Source organism: Mustela lutreola, chromosome 1 (genome assembly GCF_030435805.1).
Source record: "Mustela lutreola isolate mMusLut2 chromosome 1, mMusLut2.pri, whole genome shotgun sequence".
Classification (NCBI taxonomy): domain Eukaryota; kingdom Metazoa; phylum Chordata; class Mammalia; order Carnivora; family Mustelidae; genus Mustela; species Mustela lutreola.
Genome location: NC_081290.1, coordinates 14695691 through 14711503, shown reverse-complemented (window position 1 = coordinate 14711503; position 15813 = coordinate 14695691).

Here is a 15813-nt window from a genome sequence, read left to right as displayed (position 1 = left end):
ATTGCAGAGAAATTGATATGACTCTGGTAGCAATTAAGATAAAGGCAATTAATAACTCAAGAGAAACAAAACACATTTAGGAAGGGCAATATGAGAACAGTCTACTACATGCGCTGTTGCGATAATATACACCTTCTATTTACATAACCCAAAAGTGTGACATTGAGAGAATGGGGACTGGGAGTTTGAATTTCAGTGCTGTAATCAGGATGGTGACTGGAGATATGCTTTTGGAAAAATATAATGAAGTTAAATACTCAGCTTCTATTACAGAGAACTAACAAATAGTATCTGAAACTAAGGAAAAAGAAGAGAATGAAAATTGTAACTGATACTAAGGAATTAAGTACAGCTGAAAGTAAAAGACAAGTACAGCTGAAAGACAAGTACAGCTGAAAGTAAAAGCTTTTGAAGAACAAGAGTTAATAGCGGGAATTTGGAAACAGAAAATGCTTTTAATTAAGCCTTGTAGAATTATTTGACATTTTAAAATATGTGCATGCATGGCTTTGATAAAAGTAATAATTTAATTTAACTTGGCGTTAATATTCCATCATATTTTTCTGACTTATGAAATCTGAAAAAGCAGTTTCTTATTTTGTTCTAGTGAGCTTTCCCATAAAAATAAGCCTGGTCTTGCCGCTTGCTATTAAATATGCCTTTTAACACTAAATTAAAATCATTGAGTGGGTAGGCCGGGGTTCCAGTTAAATAAAATCATGTAATATTATTTCAGCATATGAACCTACATGTACAACTATTGGATTTAGGTGGTATATACACTTTCCTATGTATAACAGCTTTTTAAAAAAAAAGATTCTTCTTGAATTTAATTAAATTTAATTCAAATATTATAAAGAAATTTATAGTTTTAAACAAACATGGTCATGTTGACTCATTTAATATTATTTTAATATCTGTAACTGAGGTCATTTCTTCTTCATTTCTTAGAAGAAAAGATAATCCTGAAATAGCAATTATTGGTATATCCCAGAAGAAAGCTACTGAATTTTCCACAGAAACACTACTTAATGGGGTTACTTTTTTTCTTTTCTTTTTAGTTTTCTTTTCTTTTTCTTTAGAGATGAGGAAGCAGGCTCCCTGGTGAGCAAAGAGCCTGATGCAGGGCTCGATCCCAGGACCCAGAGATGGTGACCTGACAGAAGGCAGAGGCTTAACCCACTGAGCCACCCAGGCACCCTTACTTTTCATTTTCTAATAAGCACTATATTTAATTTCATGGAGCCCTCCATATTTGCAGAGTATTAATTATTTTTTAAACAAATTTTAACTTTTATACAAGCAAATTCTATGGTCTTTTTTTTTCTGATGATAAGACTTGAAATTGGTGAATAGTAAAGGAAAGTCATGTATATTTCTCTTATTTTGGAAAAACTTCAGTAGCTAATTATTATAGTTATTTGCAGTATTTGCTGTACAAAGTGACATTAAAACAATGATCCAGTGATCCAAGGATTTACTAGTATGCCTGAATGAATATATGCAATCGAAGATGAAAAGAGTACTATTAGTTAAAATTTGCAAAAAGCCAGGAGTTATTGTGGAAACAGAAACAAAAGTATTGGAAACAGAACTATTCTTGGACTTTCTATTTAATGATTAAGATTTCTCACTTTGATTATACCTTGCATTAGAAATTGAAGATGATGATTGATAAATTTGTTTTGCCCTCAAAATCTTCAGAGTAACAACTGTTTCCGTATTTCTGCTGAACTGAACACAGAAAATTTCGTTGGTGTTTTTACTGAAACTTTTCCTTAAGCAAATCATTGGCACAGTCATAATGAAATGCTCATTTCTAAGAGGTAATTCATCAGAGAAACATAATCCTCGTTTCTGCTATAACAATCTTTAAGGATATAAATCTTTGAAATACAGTTCCTCTTCTCTTATCCACAGTTGGTGAGGAACAAAATGAAGCTACTGATTATTGATCAGCAGGATACAGTTGCCATGATACCTATGCTACAACTAAGGGAGTCCTTTTTAGGCTTAATTTAATTCTGCAGGTTTCCCAGTAAGTAAAAAGGCTTTTATAGGGAAGCAACATAACCAAGTCATAGTATAGAAAACTGCAAAATAACATCAATGACCAGTTACATCTATCTTAAGAGAGGAGAGTGGAAAGGAAGATCTTCCTTCCCTGGAGAGACCTAGAAGGGATGGACATTACTACTATTACTACGACTGTTACTACTATTACTTTTACTATTACTACTGCCAGTACTACCACTACTGCTACTGCTGCTGCTGCTCTACTTTCCATCTTCCTCATATAGAATACAAAATGGTCATTTCAAGCTTTAATGGGCAGTGCATTTTTGTCCTTCCTTTCCCCTTGATTTTACTAGCTATCTCAGAGACTCGCTGCCACATCTTTTGGTCTCACAACACTGGAACAGCCTCATCTTTGAAACTTTTGGTCATTTCTAGTGCACTGTAATTAATAAATGAGTATAAGAGAACAGGAAAAGAGTAAACTTTAATTATAATTAATTTATCCATTCATAACAGACTAGGGTATAAAAATTCTGGAACTCAGGAAAAACCCAGTGTGAGAACATTTGGATCGCATATTGGCAAACAGTTGTTTAGTTTTACTAAAGATCATTAATACTGTCAGGAATCTCAAACTGTAAGGGTGAACCAAGGACAAAAATAAAACCTGGGGGCTGATGATTATGAAATTAAGGTGCTAGACTTTCTAAAATAAATTGCAGCACCTGTGTGTGTCAATGGCCGAGAAATCAATACTTGTTAGCATTCTCAGTGGGGAAAAAGGCTTTGCTGCTATTCATCTGTGAACACATATTGTGCAATCATCAGTCATGGGACTGCATCCTAATATATGCATGCTGGAGGTTCGGCTCTGTATCTGCATTTTTGAATTAGTCCCAGCATGACAGAAGGCAATCCCTGTAATTTGGGGGTAAGGAGAAAATAAATACAGGTAGGATAAACGTTACTGGAGGAAAAAGAGTATGTGGACCTTCTCTCTGATGATGGGAAGAAAAGACAACATCCAGCATTTGAAATGTGCAGTGCACTTGCCTACAGCGGTATTTTTCCCTTTAAACTCCATCGGTTGGTGTGGTTGCACAGCAGTACCTGTAAGGGCAGAGACATTCCAATCCTCACAGCTGTCAGGAAAGCCTACACTAATGTGTCCTGAAAGAGTGATTAATGGGTTTTGACAATATCATTGCATTGCATATTTAATCAGATTATACATCTGTTAGAAGTGCTTTGCTCCTAACATCTGCAGTCAAAATCCGCAAACGGTATTCAGATCATCGCTTTAGCAGAAGCATGAAACTACTATCTGTGTCAGTCTTACTGTTGACAAGTGAAAACTGCATGCCAGAAACAGATGAATCGTGACATTTTCGTGAGTTACTTAATGATTTTTTTCAAAAATTCCTAGAAATGTATCTGTGCCTAAATTAATGCTCATTAACAAGGAAGGAGATAAATATATGTAATTGTAAATTACACTCTCCAGAAACATATGTACAGTGGCTTAATGCCATCCTAAAGTTGGTACTACGTGGTTTTAATTTCAAAAACACATTTCAGATGATAATGCTAGGCTAGAAAGATAGATAAGACAGATTTTCAGATTACAAAATTCAACATGACAACTTGTATTTTCATGTGATTAGGTATTATATAAAATGTTGAAGAATGAAATGTATTCAGAATTGCAAAAGTAAGATTTAGAATTATGCCTTATTTTCGTCTCAGTATTTATTCATTTCCCTTATGTAGTTGGGAAACATTCCTTTTAAACAAGATACCATTTCAACACTAGTCTTTTTCATTTTAATTTCCACAGTAATCTTGCCATAAAAAGTGCCCCTATATAGTTTCATAACTTTCATTACAGCATCCCACTGGCCACCAAGTTATATAACTTTTATGTATGCTTTTACTAACATTCACTTCTGAAAACCTGCAAGTGGCTTTGTACTGAGCAGCGTAATAACCCTGCCAAAATTATCAATGACATTTAGTTACTAGTGCAAATGATCACTTTCTTAACTTATTCGATCTCACTGTACTATTTAGCGATGCTACTTACTGCATTCTTAAAAGTTTCTTTTTTTTCTTTCCTGATCTATATATGCCCATTTTCTTTCCAGTTCTTGGGGTATGTCTTCTGGGTTTGCTCTTGCCCTCCTCTTTCTCTGACATCCTTAATTATGATATTCCAAGTCCTTTCCCTAGTCGTCTTTTCTATTTTCAGTAAAGCTGCAGTAAACATTTTTGTACAATTTTATTAAGAACATGTCTGCTGAGTGAAATAAGTCAAGCAGAGAGAGTCAATTATCATATGGTTTCACTTACTTGTGGAGCATAAGGAATAACATGGAGGACATTGGGAGATGGAGAGGAGAAGGGAGTTGGGGGAAATCAGAGGAAGAGACGAACCATGAGAGACTGGACTCTGAGAAACAAACTGAGGGTTTTGGAGGGGAGAGGGTGGAGGTTGGGTGAGCCTGGTGGTGGGTATTGAGGAGGGAAATATTGCATGGAGCACCAGGTGAGGTACATAAACAAAGAATTTTAAAACACACACACACAAAAAATAAATAAAATTTAATTTAATTTAAAAAAAGAAAGAAGAAAGAACATGTCTAGGGTGGCTCAGTGGGTTAAGCATCCAACTCTTGATTTCAGCTCAGGTCATGATCTCAGGGGTGTGGGATGAAGCCGACATTGGGTCCTCTCTCATTGGGGACCTACTGAAGATTCTCCTACTCCTTCTGTCCCCACAACCCTCTCTAAAATAAATAAATAAATAACTCTTAAAAAAAAAACAAAAAAAACAAAACAACAACAACATGTCTTTACTCTGTGGGATAAATGCATAGGATTGAATTTCTCCTTTATGGTTTCTTGTAATAAGATATATATGTTGTATCTATTATCCAGAGAGAGGAGGAGAAAGAGAAGTTGTTCTAAAAAATTATTGTACAATTTTACCTTCCCACCAGCAATATATTAGGTGTCCTTTAACTCCATAATCTTACCAAAATTACTATTTTCAGTTTTTAAAATTTTATTTATTTATTTAAGTATTTAAAGATTTGTTTATTTGAGAGAGAGAGCACATACAGACTTGCATGCAGGGGGAGGGGCAGAAGGAGAGAAGATTACAGCAGACTCCTCACTGAGCTGGATGAGACAGGGCTCGATCTTATGACCCATGAGATCATGACTTGAGACAAAACCAAGAGCCAGATGCTTAACCAACTGAGTCACCCAGGCGCCACAGTTTTTAAAATTTTAATTACAATACTTGTATTGGTCTATAAAGGTAGCTCGTCACTCACTTTTTTCTTTTTAATATAAATACTTTTGACTACCGTTTTCCCTATATGCACTGCATTAACAGCAAACCCCAAATTTGGATGTATTTTTTAAATTTTTCATTTAATACAAAATATTTCTAATTTTTCTTCAGAAACATTAAGCCACATATAATTTAAAGTGTGTTTTTTAAAAATTTCCATTAATTTATGTGTTTTATAATTTAATTCCAGTTTTTCACACTATGTCTCACACTATTTCTGTCATTCTGAATACATTGAGACTTATTTACTGGTCATCAAATCATTTATTTTGTTGAGTGCTACATCTGAACTTAAAAATATTTTATTTCTTTCATGGTATATTCCATAAATGTTACCTAGATCCAATTTAAATCTGTATATCTCATAAGTTTTCTCTCTGTTTTTTTATGATTAACAGAGAAATATTGTAATTGCCAACATAATTGTAGATTTGTCTATTTTACTCTAAACTTACCTCAACTTTTGCTTTGTTATTAGGTGCATATATTTAGCATTATTATTTCTTCTTGGTGAACTGTCCCTTTTATCAATATGACAAATTCCTCTTTATCCCTGAAAATATTCTTTACTTTGAAGTCTAAATATTTGGGTAGTGACAGTCATTCTAGCTTTGTTGTTGTTGTTGTTGTTAGTGTTTATATATTGTAATTTCTCCATAGTTTCCTTTGCACCGCCTCTTTTAGATTTAAAGTAGCTTTACTATAGATGGTATCCAGATGTATCTTGCTATTAATCCAGTCTGTTAAAGTTTCTCTTTAATTAGTGTGTTTAGATAACTTATATTTAATGTAATTACTTGGGCTCAAATCTTCATATCATTGTATTGCTATGTCTGTTCTTTCTTCCTGTTTTCCTCCTTGCCTGCATTCTTTTGATCTGAGTACTTCTGGTAGTCCACTAAGCACCATTTTTGTGAACATTGTGGTGCAATATGGTCATGATTATTTCTGTATTCTTCCAGCTAGTACCATTATGCCATCTTTGCGATGAACCAAGTATCCATAAATTTTCAGACCTTTTTCTGAGCTTTATATTCTGTTCCACTGGTTCCTTTATCTGTTTTTGTATCAAAACAACACAATCTTACTACTATATTTTTGATAACTGGTACTGACTTCCCATCTTTACTTTTTTTTTCCTTCAACAGCATTTTACCAAGCCATATTTCACTCCATCTTTCCACATAGTTTTATAAGTAAATTTTATTTATAGACAGAAAATAGTTATAATATTTTGATTTATATTATATTATATAAATAGATTCATAGGTTATTATAGGGGAACTTTTTAAAAATTATTGAGTTTTCCAATTCGTGTACATATTTTACTGCTCTGATTATTTGGGGACTCTTTGAATTCTTCTAATATTTATTTGCAAGATATTCCAGACAATTTACATCTCTGGATTGTTATTGGAAAAACCTGATACGAGCTAGAAAGCTTAGTGGAAATGGTTCTCACCAGTATTTCCTAGTTAATGTTTGAGAGGCAGTGTTAAGTAGCACATTTGGTCTACAAATATGTTTCTAGATGCTTCCTCTGAAGGGATAGAGAAATAATTTGTAGAGATGTCATTGTAAGTCCCCTTTCTTTTATTGCAATTAGAACCATCCTGATTTTATTAGAGCAGCTTTTACACGTTGGCTTCCACCTGAGCCTATTGAAACAAGACTATTTTTTATAAATCCTAGGAAGTATGAAGTTTATTAGCTTTGCAGTCTAGCAAGCCTGAATTTTAATTCTAATTCTTTTATTTGCTAGTATTGTGTTGCTGAGCCATGTACTTCAACCTTTCAAACTTTAGTTTGCTGGTATATAAAATGGAGACAATAAAAATTACTCTTAAATTTATTAAATATAGTAAAAGTGTATATAGCATGTGGTAGTTACTAGGTGTGAATGGCAGCTACTTAATTTTTATGATCAGGTATTAATAGTAGGAACTCTAGAAATCACCTGTTGTAACTTGCTCACTTTATCAATGAAAAACTGAAACTCATTCACACATTCTTTCAACAAATATTTATGGTTTACTTTTTTTTTTATAGATTTTATTTATGTATTTGAGAGAGTGAGACACAGAGAGAGAGAGAGAGAGAGCGAACAAGCACAAGGGGGTGAGGAGAGGCAGAGGGAGAAGCAGACTTCCTGCTAAGCTGGGAGCTGGAGCACAGGCTCCACCCCAGAACCCTGAGGTCCCAGAACCTGAGCCAAACCCTGGGATCATGACCTGAGCTGAAAGCAGACACTTAACTCACTGAGCCACCCAGGTGCCCCTATTTATGGGTTACTTGCTCCTGCTAATGGGAATAAAGAGTGACAGGCATGTTGCTATGACAGAAATGGTGCTCAGAGAAGGACTTTGGGACGAAGATATATATTCGCAGAGACTTCAATGAAATGATACAGTGAATCATTCAAATGGCTAAGGAAAGTTTAGAAACAGAAGGAACCATGTATGAAAATGCCCTGGGGAAGAAATGAGCTTTATAGGTTCAAGAATTGGCAAGAAGACAGTGAGCTGATAGTGGAATATGCTGTGCCACACGGAAAGTAGCATGAAATGAGTTTAGAGACCTAAGCTGAAGCCACAGTGGGAAACCACTACAGAGTTTTGAACAAAGAAGGGAAATAATTTGATTTAGAAGTTGTTTTATATTTACTCGAAGGGTTCTAAACATTCTATCTCTCCTTTTAAATGTAATATATAAAATGTATCAAACTTAAATTGTGAATTTTAATAATAATGATACTATTTCTTCAAAAATAGTCTTGAATACAATGTTTTTGGGTTGGAATGACACTAAGACTTCCTAAAACCTATCTTGTTAACAAAATACAAAATGATTTCGCTTGTTATATCAGCATGTTCTGCTTGGCTGGTATCATAGCTAAAATTTGTCTAATTTCTTATAATTTATATGAAAAGATGAAGTTAAAATCGACTTTCAGTATTTGTTTTATTTCTCCTTTAATTACTATTTTATGGTATTGATATATATATATAACTCTCAATGTATATGTGAACTTATTTTCAGATATTAATACTTTACATTTATTGATTTTAATTAATTTTTCCTGAAAACTATTATTTTAATTGAATAAATTATTTTAATGAATTTATGCTGATAATTTATGCTGATAAAGAGTACCTGTAACTGAGCATGCATATAGATTGAGATTGGGTAGCAAGTATAAAACCAGAAATAGATGTTTTAAGTTGAAAAAGTGAGTGTTTTAACTTTTTAAATATATATATATATTAATATTTGATGTGGCATTGATTTTAAGAGGTTAGGTAGGGTTACCACAGAAATACTGAAAACAGTTTATACTGTGAATAATATATATGCTGTATACTTTAACAAGAGAATTGTATAATACAGTTTTGGTGTTGCAACTTGAATTATTATTACAATATAATAATATTGTAATAATACAGTTTTGGTGTTGCAACTTGAATTATTATTACAATACAATAATATATAGTAATCAAATTGATAATTTTATAATAGTCTTAGAACGTTGTTGGGTTCTACCCTAATTAAATTGTTGGCCAGTCTTACAAAAGATTACTTAACCTTCACCTCTGTCTCTACTCAGTAGGTTATCAACAGTATCTAGCTCCAAACATACTCCACACCAATAATGTATTAGATGTTACAATGGTAAAGAGTACTTTAAAAATAGTAATCTAAAACACTTATTACAGTCCAAATATTGAAGAAGGACCTATTCACAGCATGCCCTAATTTTGTAATTAACAATGAATCAAAAGAAACTATTAAGCTTCTGGGGCATTTCTGTTCTTAATAAACCTCATGCTGCTTAATGCTCAAAATTCTATTGTCCTCTTAATATGTTTATAGATTTTTATAGAATCAAATATATTTGTTTGAAGGATAATCATTTTCATAAACATTTATAAAGAATTATTTCAGCATTTTTTCTCTTCCTGCCCATTTTAACTGTTTAACTTTCTGAGTTCCTAACATGTTGTCATAGAACTGAAATATTGTCCAGCGATCATGGAACAATTTCAGTTTGTATCTTCTTCCCAATATGCTGATCTAGTCAGCATAAGTTCAAATTTTCCAGTTTTTTGTTTACAGACATGTCTGGTCAATGTTTAATTTTGGCAGAAGTCATTAGTTTTTTATTGTACTTTTTTTTTTTTTTTTCTGTAACGAACATCTGCATTTACAGGGTAAGCATTTTCAATCATGCAATGAAAATACCGCTCTATTAAATTCGTTCTAATACTATCATGTTATTTAAATGCAAATGCTGACACCATCATAATGCAGTAAAATTTTCTTGCTAAGGAAATGATACATATTAGAATAGAGAATTTGGCTAAAGTAGGTATACTTTAAGAGCTAAAAAAAGATTACGGCCATTTCTTTACCATTAAATTAGGGGAGAGAAAGTGATAACTCCATGTCATGCTGTTCTTAAACTGACACATACTTATACTGTTGTTGAGTTTTAAGAACATTACAAACACAGAAATTCAGTATGAAACATAGATATAACCATTTAGATAGCATTATCGTTTGACCCAGGATCCCACTCTGAGAAATGTAAGTTAAAAGAATACTTGAACTGAAGTCAAAACACGAAGGAAAACTGATATTCATAAAAATTTATATACGGCATTATTTTTCTATTGATTAAATAAACAGAAAAGGGGAAGAGTTTATTAAACTGTGATACATGTGAGGTACTACTGGTCAGCTACTGGAAATGATGATTATTTAGCTTACACTGTCACTGTAATATTTAACAACATGGTATTGAAGGAAAAGTAGCCAAAAAAAAAAAAAAGGTGCATATAATATGAACTCGAGTACCTGTAACTGAGCATGCATATAGATTGAGATTGGATAACAAGTATAAAACCAGAAATAGATGTTTTAAGTTGAAAAAGTGAGTGTTTTAACTTATTTAATATATATATTAATATTTGATGTGGCATTGATTTTAAGAGGTTAGGTAGGGTTACCACAGAAATATTGAAAACAGTTTATACTGTGAATAATATATATGCTGTATACTTTAACAAGAGAATTGTATAATACAGTTTTGGTGTTGCAACTTGAATTATTATAACAATATAAAACATTAAAAATTATTGAATCTAATGATACAAAATATGTTTCATTTTATGCTTTTACAGTTCAGAGAAAATTTTTAAGTAAAGTTAAAGCAATTCAAAGTAGAACATTTATCATAAATAAAGAGTTCTTTTGTTAATTAAAATACAACACTCTGGAGGCTCCTAGGTGCCTCAGTCAGTTAAGTATCTGCTTTTAGGTCAGATCATGATCGTGGGGGTCCTGGAATCAAGCCCCACATCAGGTCCCCACATGGCGGAAAGTGAGCTCCCCCTTTCCCTTTGTCCCTCGTCCTGATCATGCTCATGTGCTCCCTCTCTCTCCCAAATAAATAAACAAAATTATCTTAAAAAGAAAATAAGATACAACACTATGGTTTTATAATGTGCATATTCCCAATTGGTTTTCCACGTAGACACCTAGTATTTAAAGTTATTTCAACTCAAAAACTCTGTTTTTCCCCAAAACTCTCTATTTAAAAATGATTACGGTGTTTGCATTGTCATTTATAATAACCAAATACTACAATGGATTATTATTCAACTTTAAAAAAGAAAGCCTGCCTTATGCTACAAAATAGATGAAACTTGACGACATTAAGCTTAGTGTAATAAGCCAGTCGCAGAAGGACAAATGCTGTATGATATCTTTATGTGAGGCATTTAAAACAGAAGTAGAGTGTTTAAGAAGGGTTGTCAGTGGGAGGAGTTAGGAGTTGCTGTTCAACAGGCATTAAATTATGGTTACATAAAGCAAATAAGTTCTAGAGATCTGCTATAAAATGTTGTGCCTATAGTTAACATTACTGCATCATAAACCTAACAACTTGTTAAGAGGGTAGCTCTCATGTTAAGTGTTGAGAATAAAAACAACAAAAATAAGGATTATAGGTTAGATTATATATTGACTTTGTATGATTCAAGATTTTCAGTGTTTGTCCAATATTAAAACTCTTGAAACACTGCACATTACAGTAAAGTAATAATTATTCACTTCTAACCCTCCCATACACTCCATATTTTTATAATTAATATTAGGGCTTGTTTTAAATATATATTTGAATATCATATATAAAATGACAGACATATATTATATCATAGTATGAAAAAAGGAGTTTTTTACAGAAAATAATGGAATGAATGATTAACCCTTTTATCTCTGAACATTGAATGAGATAAATTTCCAGTTGCTATTCTCTATTTTTATTATTTGGCCAATGTTCTATATAAATAGGATATAACCATTTAATACTCAAAGATTTTAATATGTCTATAATAATCAACCTCAGTACTGTCACTACAATATTACATTCTGCAAATGTTATTCTGTTATGTCAGATACCAGTTTTTCGTGAGGTATCTCTAAAGCACATAATAGAAAACAAAATTGGTAAATGACCCAAGTTTCTTTCACTGTGATTTGGGAATGATAAATACTTATAGATGAGACCTTTTTCTGGACTAGCTTTTTTATTGGGGGATAAAAAGGTTCAATTTTTGTTGGTAAGGTTTGCATTCATGTTTAATGATGCTTGCTTTTTCCTGTGTTCACACCAGAGCATTAACAGAGTACCCCGAAGCCAACTCTCTAATGTATCACAGGTGCTTCAGCTGTTTAAAACAAGCCTATGCAGTTCTTAAGGAGAAGATAAATGAGATCAGACTTAAGAGTAGTATATTTTGGAATATTATTGACTGAATTTATAATAAAAGGCAATTTTCTGTGTAATTTAATCTAATTGGAGACTCCTGCTTTAAGTAATGTTTGTAAAAATTTCAACAACTACAACTCCAAGAATCATAACCACCATGACCAGTACCACCAGCATTACCAAAGGCACATCTTCCCTGTGGTAAACATTGTGCCAAGATCAGTATATGTGTAAGTTCCATAAAACCCTACTAATGACCATATGTGTTCAATATTATCTCGTTTTCCAAATAGAAGAATGGAAGCTCAAGGAAATACCAAGTAACTGCCTCAGAATGAACACTGAAAAGCATAGTACTGGGCACAACGAAGACTGTCCGACTGATGGAGACTTTTGCCCTGCACAATGAGGCTAATACTAAAACATGAATTCAAATATTCTACCCCAGATGTATCTGCTGACTGTTAGTGGTATCCAAGGATCAGCCACATGTGTCGACAGTAAGATAAGCTGATAAGAATCCTAAATATGTAGATTTTCCATTATTCTTTATGGCTTCCTAAATCTAATAAACTATGATTAAGAGATAAGAAATGTCCAAATATTAGATGGTGTATTTATTATATGACCTATAAAAATTAGTATATCACTCAGGTACAATGATAGAAATTCCACTTTGTTTTAAACAAATTATGTTAAATGATAATGGTATGACATAGGTTGTAAAAACAGAAGGACTTAAGAAATATACCCTAATCTCATCTTCCGTGATACCTGAAATCTCACTGTAGTTCTGTGCTGCCAAGATTTTGACTGCCCCCAGAACTACCAAGAAGTGGTAGAATCAGGAAGTTTATCACCGCAGCAGCATGCTACTTCTGCCACTACCAGGAAGCCTTGTGCTAAAATGGAAAAATGCTGGTGGAGATGCCAACTCTAGAACTATGCTTCTTCTGCTCCAGTATGCAACAGCAAAATAAATGTTCACACATTGCTTTCCGGTGCCCTGAAAGCTAGAGAATGGGCACCAAGACCTCTGAAAGAGTTGTTTGGCAGAACTGGAGATGGGGAAAGGGAGACAAATGCTATCACTGATGTTAACTGGGAGAGTAAACAGCAAAAGTAGGTGTTAGGCAGGTTTCTAACTTGCAGTGTTCTATTTCGAATTTCCAAATATTTTGCAGGCGAATTTGATATCTGAAACTTCATACATATTTCTAAACTGAGTCATAAGCTTTCTAGCATCTGTCCTCTGTAGTCTAGAAATGAACACGAAGAGAAAGTTGAAATGGATGCTGTGTCAGCAGATTGACGAGATATTCCGAAAAAATGTTACTGAGGAAGTAACATTTGCCCATACTTGCCCTTGTGAGATGGCATACTCAGAGAATTTGTTGTAACATAGTTGAAAATTTTGTATCTATAGCAAGCATAGAAGACACCTAACTGGTTTTATCACCTACTAATTATTCTTCACTACAATGTCTTATGAATTAATGACATAATTAATGACATAATAATTCTTATGAATTAATGAACTATGATTAATGGTTAGTTTGGGTACTATAGAGATGACAAATATTGAAAATGTTTTCTTGTATGAAACTTTGGAATTACTAAACGAATGTCAAATATTGGCAACCATGCTGTTTAGACAATGCTAAGCCAGTGGTTGTATCCTTGGAGGGCCCAGCTTACTCATTCATCACAAAAAATATATTTTTTGAAAATTTTATTTTTTCATTTGTCAGAGAGAGAAAATGAGAGAGAGAGACAGTCCACAAGAGAGCAGCAGGCAGAGGGAAAGCAGGCTTCCTGATGTGGGACTTGATTCCAGGACCCTGGGATCATGACCTGAGCAGAAGGCAGATGCTTAACCAACTGAGCCACCCAGGCATCCATCATTTCAAAAAATATTATTGTCCACATAATTTCAGAGTGTTATAAATTATATGGGAAGAGAAAAATAATTATTGTACTTAAATCAAGTATCCGTCTTAAGAAACACATTTGTTCTCTTTAAAATCTCAGGAATTGATATGCAACCTAAATAGACTTCATATAAGTATCATTTATAATATAAATGTCTTTGCCTCCAAACCTAAAAATAGTCAAATGATCATTTTTACATCATTTGGGTTTTATGAATTACTATACTATTTGCATTTTTTAAATGTAATTGACATTTAAAATGTCTTTCCACACTGTGCAGAAATTTTGTAACATTGGAGAAGTACCCATATTTTAGGTATGATAATTATATTATGTATTAAATATCTTAAAGATACATTTTAGAGGTATACATTGAATTATATATGTATATACCTATATTGAACCATAGACAAATTAAATAGTTTAATTATTAAATTATGGAGGAGGGAAATGAACGAGGATGTAAGTGACTTCATGATTATGGAAGCTGAGTAATAGGTACATTGAGATTCACTATGCATACATCTCTCTACCTTTATATATATTCAAAATGTTCCATAATAAAAAAATTTAAAATTAGAAGCATGTTTTGACATTGAAAGCAAAGTTTGTGGTATTTTCAGAATGGAAAAAAAATGATGAATTATATATCGAAAATCAATGCTTATGTAATTACAAAAGAACTGTTTTAATAAGTAAAGATAAAAACAAGTAAAACAAAACAATAAATTTGAAGTGATAACAAGGAATTGTCATGTTTTTAACTGTCATCATTTTTTCTTTTCTAAAAATTGTTACCTAATAGTGTCTTACATAATATAAAATAAAATGTATAGATATGATTTCCATTGGTAACACAGCTTTTACAAGTTACAACACTTCAGTAATATTGGTTTGAATTTACCATAATGGATTATTACAATAAAAATGTAATGTGATTTTTACTAATTTATGCTAGTAGGCACACTTAGTGTATAGAATATATCAACTTCAGAGTACAGTCTGGAATTATTATCCTCATTTTATATATAGCAAGAGGCTGATTAGCCCAATCACTTGTTGGAGATTACACAAAAATTTGAGAATGGCGATTAAGACATTTGAACTCAGACTCTTACCAGAGTTCAAGCTAAGCTTGAAGGATTTTATTTAACCATTTACAACAGGCTTACTCTGTATTTGTATTTTCTTCATTTTCTTATAGACTAGTCTAATTCACATATCTTAACCCTCTTACTACCTTATGAAGTACTGAAATGTCAATTGCTTAAGAAGAAAAAATATCTGCCTTATTTGGTTCTTAGGAATTGAATTGAATCTTTACATCACCTGCCATCATAATCTAGTTATATGATAAGCAGAATACACATATTCACTATTAATTTTATTGCCTTGAAAAATTCTATTACAGGGTCTTAAATTTGTGGTAAAATAAAAAATTAAAAAAAATAGGAAAGCCATGTTTTCAACTATACATATGTTATTTTTAAGCTGTATTAGTGCCTCCTTTGGAAAATATATCAATGTCCCATTTTCATTTATAAAGTATTGATCTTGGGACTCTGAATAAAGTATTTTTGGTTGCATATTCATTGTCCCTTACTAACATTCAGTACTAAACTATTGATACTTTCAAACGTATTTTTATATTATTTTTGTAATTTCATGGGCTCAACTTCATTTGAGGTCACTAACTGGCCGGACAAGGAATGGGGTTTAGTTATGCCTTTATATT